Source organism: Symphalangus syndactylus, chromosome 11 (genome assembly GCF_028878055.3).
Source record: "Symphalangus syndactylus isolate Jambi chromosome 11, NHGRI_mSymSyn1-v2.1_pri, whole genome shotgun sequence".
In the NCBI taxonomy this organism is placed as follows: domain Eukaryota; kingdom Metazoa; phylum Chordata; class Mammalia; order Primates; family Hylobatidae; genus Symphalangus; species Symphalangus syndactylus.
Window position 1 is genome coordinate 41,076,342 of NC_072433.2, and position 12,619 is coordinate 41,088,960.

The window sequence follows — 12,619 nt, forward strand, 5'->3', positions numbered from 1 at the left end:
TGTATTTCCACAGAGCACAGTGGTTTTGGGTGGATGGGGCACAGCAGGTAATTAGCTCCAAGTACAGGATGAGGAACAAGGGGACGATGCCCTTGGGAACTCAAGCTTTGGTGACAACAGAACATCTGTCAGGGTTCCCCAGAAATTTCTTTTTAAATCCTCAATCAATACTGGCCTTGTCATCAAACTTCTTGCCTTCCCACAAAGTTATTGATGACTATGAGTCAAAAACAATCTTTTTTTTTTTTTTTTTTGTATGTCCTACTGGGGCAATTTGGCCTGTGCTGTCTTGTCTTTGGCTTTTAGGGTTTTAGTAATACAAAGAACTCTTTTTTTGTTGTTTTGTTTTGTTTTGTTTTTGAGATGGAGTTTCACACTTGTCGCCCAGGCTGGAGTGCAATGGCAACATCTCGGCTTACTGCAACTTCCACCTCCCAAGTTCAAGCGATTCTCCTGCCTCAACCTCCCCGGTAGCTGGGATTACAGGCATCTGCCACCAAGCCTGGCTAATTTTTGTATTTTTAGTAGAGACGAGGTTTCACCATGTTGGCCAGGCTGTTCTCGAGCTCCTGGCACCTGCCTCGGCCTCCCAAAGTGCTGGGATTACAGACGTGGGCCACTGCGCCTGGCCAAGAACTCTTATTTAATATTCGGTTTATCTCACTTAATTTTCATGACAGCCTTATGAAGTAGATATTATTGCCATTATACAGATAAGGAAACTGAGGCTAAATGAGAAAGAATAAGTTGCTCATAGTCATGTAATTGGTGCATTTGGAATTCAAACTCAGTTTTAACTCCAGGATCAAGGTATTATCCTATGTCCGCTCATTACAGTGGTATAGTTTTTGGTTGTCAGGTCAATATGTATCCCCATAAGAACTCTTGTTCTGATTTTGGAGTGGACATCATCATAAAATCCAACATTAGTAACTCACAGGCTTGTCACATACCTTTTCCAGAGATCCCTGATCTGGTTCTGAGATCTTCCTTCCCTTGATGAGAACTTCCCTGTAATAAAGCATATGCTTAGGAAGGGAGAGCAAATTTCTGTCTGTTTTCCATTCTTTTTCTTACAGAAAAATGCTGGGATGAAATTTCTTTGTTGCCAGGTTCTAGAATGAGGTGGTGTTAGCTTGATTTAAGGTGCATGTCATCTGTTTTGTGTCTAAACATCAAAACCATAGCCTCTGACATTAAAATTCAAGAAAAAAGATTTACCTGATCCTTTAACCTGTAAAAGTACACTGCCTTCAGATTACAGTGTTGAGGCTGTTGGTGCTTTCTTGTAAATTAATATAAAATATTTAAGCTTGCAGCCATAATTTGGGATCCTCTGCTTAAAAGGACGTCATTGTCTTGTTCTTTATTTAATTTTTTTGGATATGACATTTGTATATATTTATGGGATACATGTGAAATTTTGCTACATGCATAGAATGTGTGATGATCAAGTTAGGGCATTTAGGATATCTGTCACCTGAGTATTTATCATTTCTATGCGTTTGTTACATTTCCTCTCTTCTGGCAATTTTGAAAAATACAACATATTGTTCTTAACCATAGTCACCCTACTCTGCTATCAAACATGAGAACTTATTCCTTTTATCCAACTGCATGTTTGCAAGCATCGACCAATCTCTGTTCCTCCCCCCTCTACCCATTCCCCCTTCCCGTGTAGCTCTTTCACATACACCCAGAGCAACTTACCTTTTCAACTTGAGTATAATCAATTTTTCCGCGACAGGAAGGCAGTCTTAAATGCCTAAATTACCCCACCTCCTTACCGTCAATATCTATTTTTAGTAAGAGTTAGTTGTTGGGGGAAAATGTGCTGTTTAGACTCGATCTGACCTGGAAAATGAGGAGGGCGGCTTAGGCTGCTTTCACACCATTTCTCAACAATATTCTTGGCACATGTCGAGTGGAACAGGACTGCCCTGAGAAAGGGTTATCTTGGGTGGAAGATGCCGTGCAGGGAAGCTCATCTGATTTAGAACTTCTCTGGCCATCCAGGAGAGAGTTCAAAAAGAGAAAGAGGGCAGATTGGGAAAGGGGGTTGGAGAGCTAAGATGCAGACTGGGAGCCCAGGAAATCCATCCTGCAGGAGGGATCCAAGCCCCGGCAGAGGAGAGTTCACACCTATCAGGAGCAGATGAAAGCGGTGTTTGATTCTGGATCCTGGCTCTGCTGCCGGCCCTGGTGGCATTATTCATTTAGTGCCATTCCATACTTCGCAGGAAAAGCACAGCAGGCTTATAATGCTTGAGTTTTTAAACATTCAGAAGGCTGTGATGCTATAAATAAACTTCCTGTGTCAGAGATTAAATCAACCAAGATGCCTGCCATGCCAACTTTATTTCTGAAACAACGTGTTTTCAACAGAAATCAAAATACATGTTAATCCTTCCCTTCTGACAGGCTAATACGAGCCTTGCAAATCACAGTGGAGAGCTACCGAGGGGACGTTAAGTAGCAGAAGCCGTGTCTGCACGGCTTATCTGTTGGGGAAGTGTGCGGCCATCCCTTGATTTGGAAGTTTTCTGCCTGGACTTGTGGCTTGGGTCTGCAGAATCAGGTTCAGGCTGGACTGTTTTTTATCAGAAAAGACTTGGCTATTGTGTTTTGGCTAAAACAATACAGAGGCTGTGTCTTTGAGATGACTAATAACAGGTTAGCAGACAGCCATCCAGTTCAACACCTATTCTCCTTTCTTTGGGTAACAGCACCCTGATTTGCTATTCTCCTTTCTTTGGGTAACAGCACCCTGATTTGCTATTCTCCTTTCTTTGGGTAACAGCACCCTGATTTGCTATTCTCCTTTCTTTGGGTAACAGCACCCTGATTTACTCTGAGTAACCATCATCCTTCAACTACTCTTCATCCATGAGGTTCTGTGTGGGGGACTCCATCCCCAGCCCCTAAGGCTGGGCTCTGGGCTAACCAATCAGAGCCATCCACCTCCTTCCTTGGCCATGGAAATTGGTTCCAAGGTGAGCCAATGTCCAAGGTGGGATGATGGCATGAATTTTGACCCTTGGCTGGAACTCCTGAGAAAGGGAAGCTCCTGTTTTGCTGGGGTGGCTAGCTTGGCGCTACCGAAATTGATCACTGTGACCTGATCACCTGAGATTGATGCCCACTCAGAGTAAAGCAGAGATGAGAGACAGAGAAAGATTCCTGATGATATTGTTGGAGCACCTGGATAAAGCCCTGCTTGAAATTAGAAGCCCTCCTGGACTTGTTTACATGATTAGATTCTATTCTTTTCCATTGAGAATGAGCTGACTTTCCATCACCTGAAACTGAAATAGTCCTGATTAATTCAGTGGTCCAGCTGGTGAATTCAGCCAACTGGTCAATTCTGTGACAAAAACTATTTATGGATTTATCAACTTGTTGTTAGATTAGATTTATTCTAACTTAGTGAGATTGATGGTAGGGCAGCCCAGGGCCGGCTCAGCTCTAGTAAAGAGTGTGGCCATAGGATCCCCAGCAGAGACAAAGAGTGGCCCTGAAAAGCTGGGTATGGGGGCTGGTGAGTTTCAGCTGAAGGCTGTGCTTCTAGAGAGAAGTGGCCTCCCATCAGGGATCCTCGGCCTTCTGAGTACCTTTAAGGATGTAAATCTCTCCCTAGAGAGATTTACATGTGCCCTTTCCCACCAAGTTTTCCATGTAATTTTAGGTGGTTCTCTGAATTGCAGAAAGCCAGCCGTGGGCTCCTTGGGGATTCCAGGTTATATAGCAGGAACCTGGACAGGTGACTTGCTTTTTACATCTTACAGGGTCTCTCATGGATGCTACAAATAATGCTGGCTAAGATTTTTGAGTACTCACCAGGTCTCAGCCACTACACTTAACATGTAGTATTTACCTATATTTTTACAATGACCCTATTGGGTAGATGTTATCATTATCCTAACTTTACAAATGAATAATTTGAAAGATGAAAAAGTTAGGTATCTTGCTTAAGGTCACCCAGCCTATAAGTGAGTAAAATTTAAATCTCAGTCTAGAAGACACAAGAGACCACATTCTAAATCACTTTAGTGACTTTAGAAATTACTAATGGATCACACTGACTACCAGTCCATAATAATTTGGATCCTTACATCTAACTTAAATCCATCACGATGTAGTGTGAATCCATTGCTTCTTGTAAGTCACATGGGATTACATTGTGCCAATCTCAAAACAGGCATGTGATTTACAGTAAATCAGGTTCTTTATATGGGAATCATGGTTAGTAAAGTGTTATTTTATTTTTTCGTTTTCTTTACTTTGTCAAACTTTTGAAAATTACAAAAGAAAAACATGCTTATAAAAACTTGACACAGAAATAGAGAACAGCGAGTAGGAACAGCATGAAAATTCCTCTCCCTCCGTGGCTTCTGCTATGGATTCGTTTTAAACTTGGGTGTATAATCTCTCAAACTGTTTCCATGGATTTAGTCTTCTTACAACACGTGTAAAGAGTTTCTTTTACTTTTTCCAGTTTTATTGAGGTATTATTGACAAGTAAAAATTGTATATACTGAAGGTGTGTAACTTGATGTTTTGATATACAAATACATTGTAAAATAATCACCATAATAAAGTTAATTAACATATCCAGTACTTCACATAATTACCATTTCCTTCTTTCCTTCCTTCCTTCTTTCCTTCCTTCCTTCCTTTCTCTTCTCTTCAATTTTCTTTTTCTTTCTTTCTTTTACTTTCTTTCTTTCTTTCTTTTCTTTCTTTTTCTTCTTTCTTTCGTTCTTTCTTTCTTTCTTTCCTTCCTTCCTTTTTCTTTCTTTTTCTTTCTCTTTCTTTCTTTCTTTCTTTCTTTCTTTCTTTCTTTCTTTCTTTCTTTCTTTCCTTCCTTCCTTCCTTCCTTCCTTCCTTCCTTCCTTCCTTCCTTCCTTTCTTGTGACAACACTTAAGATCTACTCTCAGTAAATCTCAAGTATACAATACAGTATTGCTAACTATAGTCACATTGTTTATACAGTTTATTTTAAAACAAAAACAGAACCATATTTTGGCATCTTTCCATGTCAGGGTACATATAGATCTACTATTGCGCTTTTGATAACTACATTTAATCCACAAATATGAGCATATGTATTTAGTATTGTCATTCCCTGACTGATGGACATTTCAGTTGCCTTCGTTTAAAAAAAAACTATTATTTTAAATTCTGCTGCAGTGAATACACTTGTGTATATATCTTTGCCACAAGGCTAAATATTTCTATAAAACAGATCTCTAGAAGTAGAATTGCAGGGGCTAGCACACTTCTCTATTTTAAAGTAAATGCATGAAAGACCATTTTTAGCACCATTAAAGGGATTCCAGTGAAATATCCTAGAGCTTGTCAGGTTTGTCTGTTTTTCTTGTGCTCAGGATCATTTGGGCACAGAGACAACGTGCCTTCTTGGTTGCGCTGGTTGTCACACTCCCGCTGGAGCCTCCTTTATATTCAAGAGCTCATCTGAGTCCCGTCTTCCCTTGAGCGGTCCAGGGCTTAGGTTTATTGTGGCAGATTTGGAGCCAGCTTCCAAAGCTGTGCACATCTGCCCTCTGAACACATGCTGCCTACCTGCAGACATCAGCTGGGGCTTGGGAGCTGCTGCCCAACAAGCAGTGACTGGTTGTACCCTCAGCAATGCCCATGGCCAAAGTCTGAAACCACTGTCTGTTAAGAGTACATGGGATCCAGAAGAATGGTTGCCTGAAATGGAGAGGCTGAAGCCTTTGACAAAATCTCATTAATTGGTTCATTCCTTCAACAACTATTTTTTGAGCCTCTACTATGAGCGCACTGTGGCCAGACTTAGAGATACCAGAGATCACCAAAAACACATGCGGCGACCCTTCTCTCATGGTGACTCTAAAACATGACAGTTAGGTATATTCTCTTCTCCTGTACAAGTCTGGTTTTATGTCTGGGAAACACTTTAAATGAAAAGTAGGTTTGAAAAGGTATTTTAGAAGCCAGAACAAATCAACCCAAGCTGGGTGACGACAAAACTTCCTTAAAAACTGCAGCAGAGAGTTGGCAGGACACTGGGATAAAAAAATAAATCAAATGCTGTTAATCATTTTGCCTCCATCTCCCTCTCCTCCCTCCTGTAGCGTTGTTTCCTCCACCCCAGCTGAGTGAACTATGTGACCTCTTTACTCCCAGCACAGCTGATTGGACCAGGACTGAAGCCCTGACTCAGGCTCAGTCAATCAGATCCTCTCTTGGGGAGTTGGTTTTGTAATGTCATGACTCAGGTCAGGTTTTTTAGGGCAGCTTAATTGGAAAGCATTACAAAGGTGGAACCCGTGGTGAGATGGGGCAGAGAGGACCACACTGCAGAGAAAACCAGAATGAAGCTGGTAAAAGGAAAGAAGCAGGGTAGTGAACCATGAAGCTTCTGAAAGAAACAGAGCTGGAGCGAGTATCTCTCTTTATGTCACAATTATCTCCTGAGATCCAGAGCACTTCTTATTCTTGGGTTCCCTGAGCCTTCCAACCATTCCAACAAATCCCCATTTTTTCTTGAGCTAACCCGATGGCTCCTCTTTCCGATAACCACCCTCACCCTCTGGGATAAGATAGTATTTGCTTCCTTCTTTGTACTATTGAGAAAAAGAGCAATAGAGAAGCTTCTTTTCATCCTGTTCCTAAAGGCTGAACTTGATATGTTCTTGGGAGATATATTCTCTCTGACTCTATCTGCCATTTTTCGAATGGCCTGATTGTTCTGGAGACATGATGAACTCTGTCCTCAGGGACTCCCTAACGAAGGCTCAGCTTGGAGGATTCATGAATCCATTTGTTCATCAATTAGGGAGCCCTGGAAGCAGACACACTGGGCAAGAGGCTCCTCACTGCTCTCTGCTGGGTGGAGATGGGAGACCAGGCACATCCCCTAGAGAAGCTTCCCCAGAAATGTGTCTCACTGTGGAGGCCAATGAAGCCTTTGCTATTTTCCCGTGGAGAAACTGACAACGTGGACAAGCCTGTGTAACCAGAATTATAATGTAAATCCAAGCCTAGAGACTTAAAGTCAGTGAGGAAATAAGCAAATTCCCAAACAGTTTCTGATCACTGGGTGGTGGTGGAGAGCAGGGAACACAGGACTGTCCAGAAAAATACTTCCCCGACTAGGGAACTCCAGAGAGATGAAAACAAATTCCTATTCTTGCTTTAATTACACACAAATGTACGCATACACAAACACACATGCAAAAAATTTTATTGCTGGATCACTGTGGAGTGAAACATATACACACTTATCATAGGAAAACTGGAAGAACCTGTATTAAAGAGAGTGGCTTGCGTGGCTGGGTCAGTTAACAGTCTGGTTCAGTATCCCCATGAGAATCTCTGCCAAGATGAATCTCTCCTTTTCCCAGAAGCTTTGAAAGAAACAAAAACTTAATAATCTTGATAGATGAATTTGTTTCGAAAGACCTGTTAAAGGACAGGGAAGCATCTTCTCTTGTCTCCCCAACCCCGACTGCCTTGTCCTTTGCCCATGCCAGTTGACAACACAAACCCCCTCTTTCTACTCCCCTTGAGGATTCAGCCTGGATGCCTTTGGCCCCTAAATTTCCATTGCCTCTAGGTCTCCTTTGTGGTTTTTCTCACTCAAACTGGCATTTTGCATACAGTGCAGAGCAGCAGGGAACTCAGGCTGGCATTAGGAGCAAATCTGGTTTCTTTCTTTGTCTTTATTCCTTCACTCCCTTCCCTCCACCCCACCACCCCCTTCTTTTAGATAGGCGCCTTCAGCTGTGTATAAATTAAGCACATTCTTCTGCCTTTGCAGGTCACATCTGGGATATTCTGGACATCTCTGGTATAAACCCTAAATTTATGAAACCAGTAATTTGCTGCTCCCAGCTTATAATGCCTGACATTGTCACTGTTTGCTTAGAGTTTTGGTATCTGATGTTCTTAATGTTAAGGTCAATTTTATTGATACTGAATTCCATGCCCTCATTTTTTCCCCATTGCATTTTGTTTGAGGCACACGCAGAAAGGGTAACTAATCTTAATATCTTGTGTTCACAATTCTATTTAGCATGAAATCAGTAACTGACATATTAATTATAATAATCTGTTAAATATACTTTACCTACATGTTAATTATGGGAGACCATTCTCATTTATTTCTCTGGGTAGCCTATTAATTCAACCCAGATGGTACAGCTTTGTGAGACGGTAACACTGAGCATTTGCAGAATAAATCATGTTGCCAAGATACAGCAGCAAAACGTTATCACATCTGAATAAGCTTTAGGATGATATAACCATGAAAGAAAACCTACCTATTACTTGCAGACTGGAGCTTAGTTAAAAACAAGATCCATATACCAAATGTTTAAAAAAAATTTGAGGGAACATACAATGGTTTCCTCCAAAAGAGGGGATTCTTTATTTAAGCCCAGTGCCCCATAAATAATTCCAAGAGGGAGAAATGGAATCCTGACGCAGGGAGTTCATCATAACTTGGGGGGAGGGGAAGGAAGGCAGCTGTGCTCTTCTCGGACATTCTGATGTTAAGGATGGCATTACTGGGGGAAGTGCTTAAAGACCCCTTCCTGCTTTCTCCATTTTCTTGCCTTCTTTAAATTTCTTCCTGGATGTGAATAGAACTCTGGGCTTCATCTCTTGGAGGCTCTTTAGTTTGGGCCGTCTTTACATCTGGGAGGCTGACTTATCTCCAAACGGAGATGATTTCAATGATAAAGCTTGTGATCAGCCAATGGGATGCCAATATAATCTTTCTGGGGAAGATCTAGTTCCACTGGCCAGAGATACTTTCAGTTCAGCAATGTAATTCAACAATTTAATTGGCACTCTTTATTTGTTTCTAAGAAGACCTGTGCTAGTTCTTGGGAGCTGGTGTGGACAAACTGCACATGGGCTTTGATTTCATAGAACTTATGATCTGTTACAAGCAGTTATAATGAAGCATGATGAGGGAACTATGGCTGTTAGAACACATGCAAAGGCCCTCAATCCAGACCTGGGCAGAGGCTCAGAAAAGGCTTCCCGGAGCAGTAATCTCATCATTTGCCTCCGAAGGATGAGCAGGAGGTAGGTAGTCAAGTAGAAGGCTAAAGAGTAGCCAAGGTGGAAGCAACAGCATCTTCAAATAGCAAATCATATGTTCATGGAACTGAAGGAAGCTGGTGTAAGTGGACATAATCTAGTGTGGAGAGGGGAGTTGTGGGGACTTTCAAGAGATGTGGCTGGATAAGTCTGCAGAGGCCAGGTTCTGAGGGTCTCTGTGAACTATATGAAGGAGTTCAGCTTTCATCCTGAGGACAGTAGGGGTCATGGAAGGGTTTAAGCATTGAGGTGACATTGCCAGATTTATATTGTAGGAGCTTCGTTCTGGCTTCACATAGGATATCAGGTAGTAGGCTGGAGCTGTGGTCAAAGCTAGAAATGGTGGTGTCTTGGACCAGAATAGAAACAGGGCCTTTTTCATCTTCTTATCCTTCTCAGCCTTGCCTAAATTTCTTCTTCTCTTTCTCAAAGCCTTTCCTGACCTCTCCAGTCTTCTCCAAGATCTTTATTTTTTGAACTTTGCTAGCAATGTTTTACAAAGGATTTAATTTCAGAATCTCAACTTGCTTCTCCATTCCCTTGAACACTTGTACAGATGCATCTATCTCTGCCATGATGTTTAAGGTTGCCTAACAACTTCTCTGCCGTATCTCTCCTCCATGGACACATGGCTTTTGCATTTGACCAACTCATTGCTCATGATGCCCATGGATACTTTTGCTACATATTTATTGTAAGATTATATTTTGTGCTTGCTCCTTGACCACTCAACCTAAAAACAGCTATCTCTCATTCTCTCTCAGATCTCCCCTGTTCCTCTCCTTCATAGCATTGACCACAATGCACAATTAGAGGTCATAATTTGTTTTGCTTTGCTCTTTATGCTTTTTTTCTCCTTCATCTGCTAGACTGGTCCCATCAGGGTAGAGACCATGTCTGTTTTTCCTTATTGTAGTCTAAGCACGTAGCACAGAGTCTGCCTGGCACATAATAGTCGTGCAACAAACTAACATTTCTTGATTGAAACATGGTATTAGTTTTCTAAAATTGAAGGCCCTTTAACTCTTGGAGGGGAGCACTTGAATCTCAGAACACATTTCAAATGTGTGCACTTTTAAGCTTAGAGGAAGAAATGAAAACCAGGGGTGCAGAAATGGAAACCACAAGCCCAAAAATGTGGCATTGTCTCGAAAGTGGCCTTCCAGAGCAATTATTAGAATTTATATGAATGACGGAATGACTTGGGCACAGGATAAACTTGACAAGCCCATTAGAGAGAGGTTTACCTGAAGAGGGAGACTATAAGACAGCTGAGAAATTCTAATCATCCAAATAACAACTGTAACAAGCATGTGAATTTCAGAAGGACATGATTACTTTAGAATCAGTTTTGAGTTTCAGATTCTGTCTTGATTTGTTTTCTACGAAACCACCAACCTTCCCTCCTTCAATTCTTTCTCCCACCTACCTACCTTCTTTTGTTCATCCATTCATTCATCAAATATTCCTTGAGGGCATGATACATCCCAGGATCTTGCTGGAAAGTGACTACTAAAAAGGCAGTGTGTAAGCCTCAAGATACTGAGAGTGAAGTACACCTCTGTATTGAAGGGCCAGGAAGAGGCCTCACTAGAAAGGTTCCCAGCTGAAAGACTGTGTTTAGCCAGGTTTGACCCCCTGGCTTCTCTTTGAAAAAGATATTGAGAAAGGATTGACGGCTGACACATCTGCTGAACCCTCTGAAATCACAGCTGAGCCCCACTGGCTGGATTGAACATCAACCAGAATTCCACATCCACTACATGGTTAAGAGGAACTTCTAGCTGGGGAATATAAAATTGTAAATGGCACAGATAACGTCAGTCTGAGTTACTGTTTTCAGAATGACACAGATGTTAGGATAAGGGAGCATAAATGGAAATTAAAGAGAAACAAATTCAGAACAGATGTCAGGAAGCATTTTTTTTCATGCAGAGAATCACAAATGTGTGGAATGGCCTACGAGGCTCGATTGTTAAGGCAAAGACACAGGGGACATTCGAGGACTGATCAGATGGCATCACGGGGGAATTAAGCAGTAAAAGAGGAAATGAGCATGCATACGGCAACTGGCTTTCAGCTAATCCTCAACAATGTCCATGTTCTTATGTTCCTGGTGCTTACATACTTACCTTGGATAAACACACATAATTTCTTTGCTTTTAGTTTTCACAGATTGCACCAATCTCCAAATAGTTATTTTCACATCATAAAGATGACATTGGCAGAGGAGAGAGAGAGAGAGAGAGAGAGCCTTTCCTGCGGTTATTTTATTTTTGGAAGGAAGGTGGTGTTGTTCATGAATCATGCATGAAAAATAACATTTACAATGGATATCTCTATCTAGCACCAAAGATCAGGGTTTGATCATAAAGTAGACAGGCCTGCGTACTGTCTTCTGGAGCTGGAGTTCTAATTTTCACTAAATTCATGGCCCACAAGGTGTCCCTTGATGTGCTCCCCAGCTAATGGTGTCTTGGTGCTCAAGTTCTTTAAAGAATATTATATGTAGGCTGGGCACGGTGGCTCATGCCTGTAATCCCAGCACTTTGGGAGGCCAAGGTGGGCAGATCACCTGAGCTCAGGAGATCGAGACCATCCTGGCCAACATGGTGAAATCCTGTCTCTACTAAAAATAAAAAAATTAGCTGGGCATGGTGGTAGGCACCTGTAATCTCAGCCACTTGAGAGGCTGAGGCATGAGAATTGCTTGAACCCAGGAGGCAGAGGTTGCAGTGAACCAAGATGACGCCACTGCACTCCAGCCAGGGTGACAGAGTGAGACCCTGTCTCAAAAAAAAAAAAAAAGAATACTATATATAAAAGAAAATGAAGCCAGTTGTCAGCATCCAACAGCTACTTACTGAAAAGAATTTGAACCAAGAATGAGGTAACAGGAAAACTGCAGCTCCACAGCCACTTGTCTTTCTTTGCATTGTGCCTTCATAGCAGCCCTGGTGAGATTGTAACCAGGTGCCCCCTTACGGGGGTATCACTTGGGGGATATAGCTTATGATAATAGGGAAGGAGAGAGAGGAAAGCAAGGGATCTATGCCCCAAGGGAAGGTGGTTGAGGATAAAAAGTAGAGTAAAACCTCATTAATCTGGACCCTGCTAATTTGGAATGTATGAATAATTCAGACCCTCTGGCTGGGCTGAAGTTTACCTTTGTACTTGACATGGAAAAAAGGGTTTGCTAAGCAAATTAATAGCGTAAACAAGATTGAGGGTAGGGAATATATAACCTATTTAAGAGAACAAATTGTTTTCACATACTTAGTAGAACCATCTGCATAGGAGCAATGAATAGGTCAATCATAAGTAATCCAGTCTATTCATTAATCTTGGTCTGCTGGGTATCCATACTTAGCAGAATTTTGTGAGCATTAGAGGGATGAAATTGAACAAGGTGGGAAGGGAGTTCTTGAAAGTTCTTATTATTTAAGGCATGATTTTGTTGATTTACATTGCCTTTTATGTCATCACTTACTTCAGATTTAGAAGACCTTAAACACCTCTTGA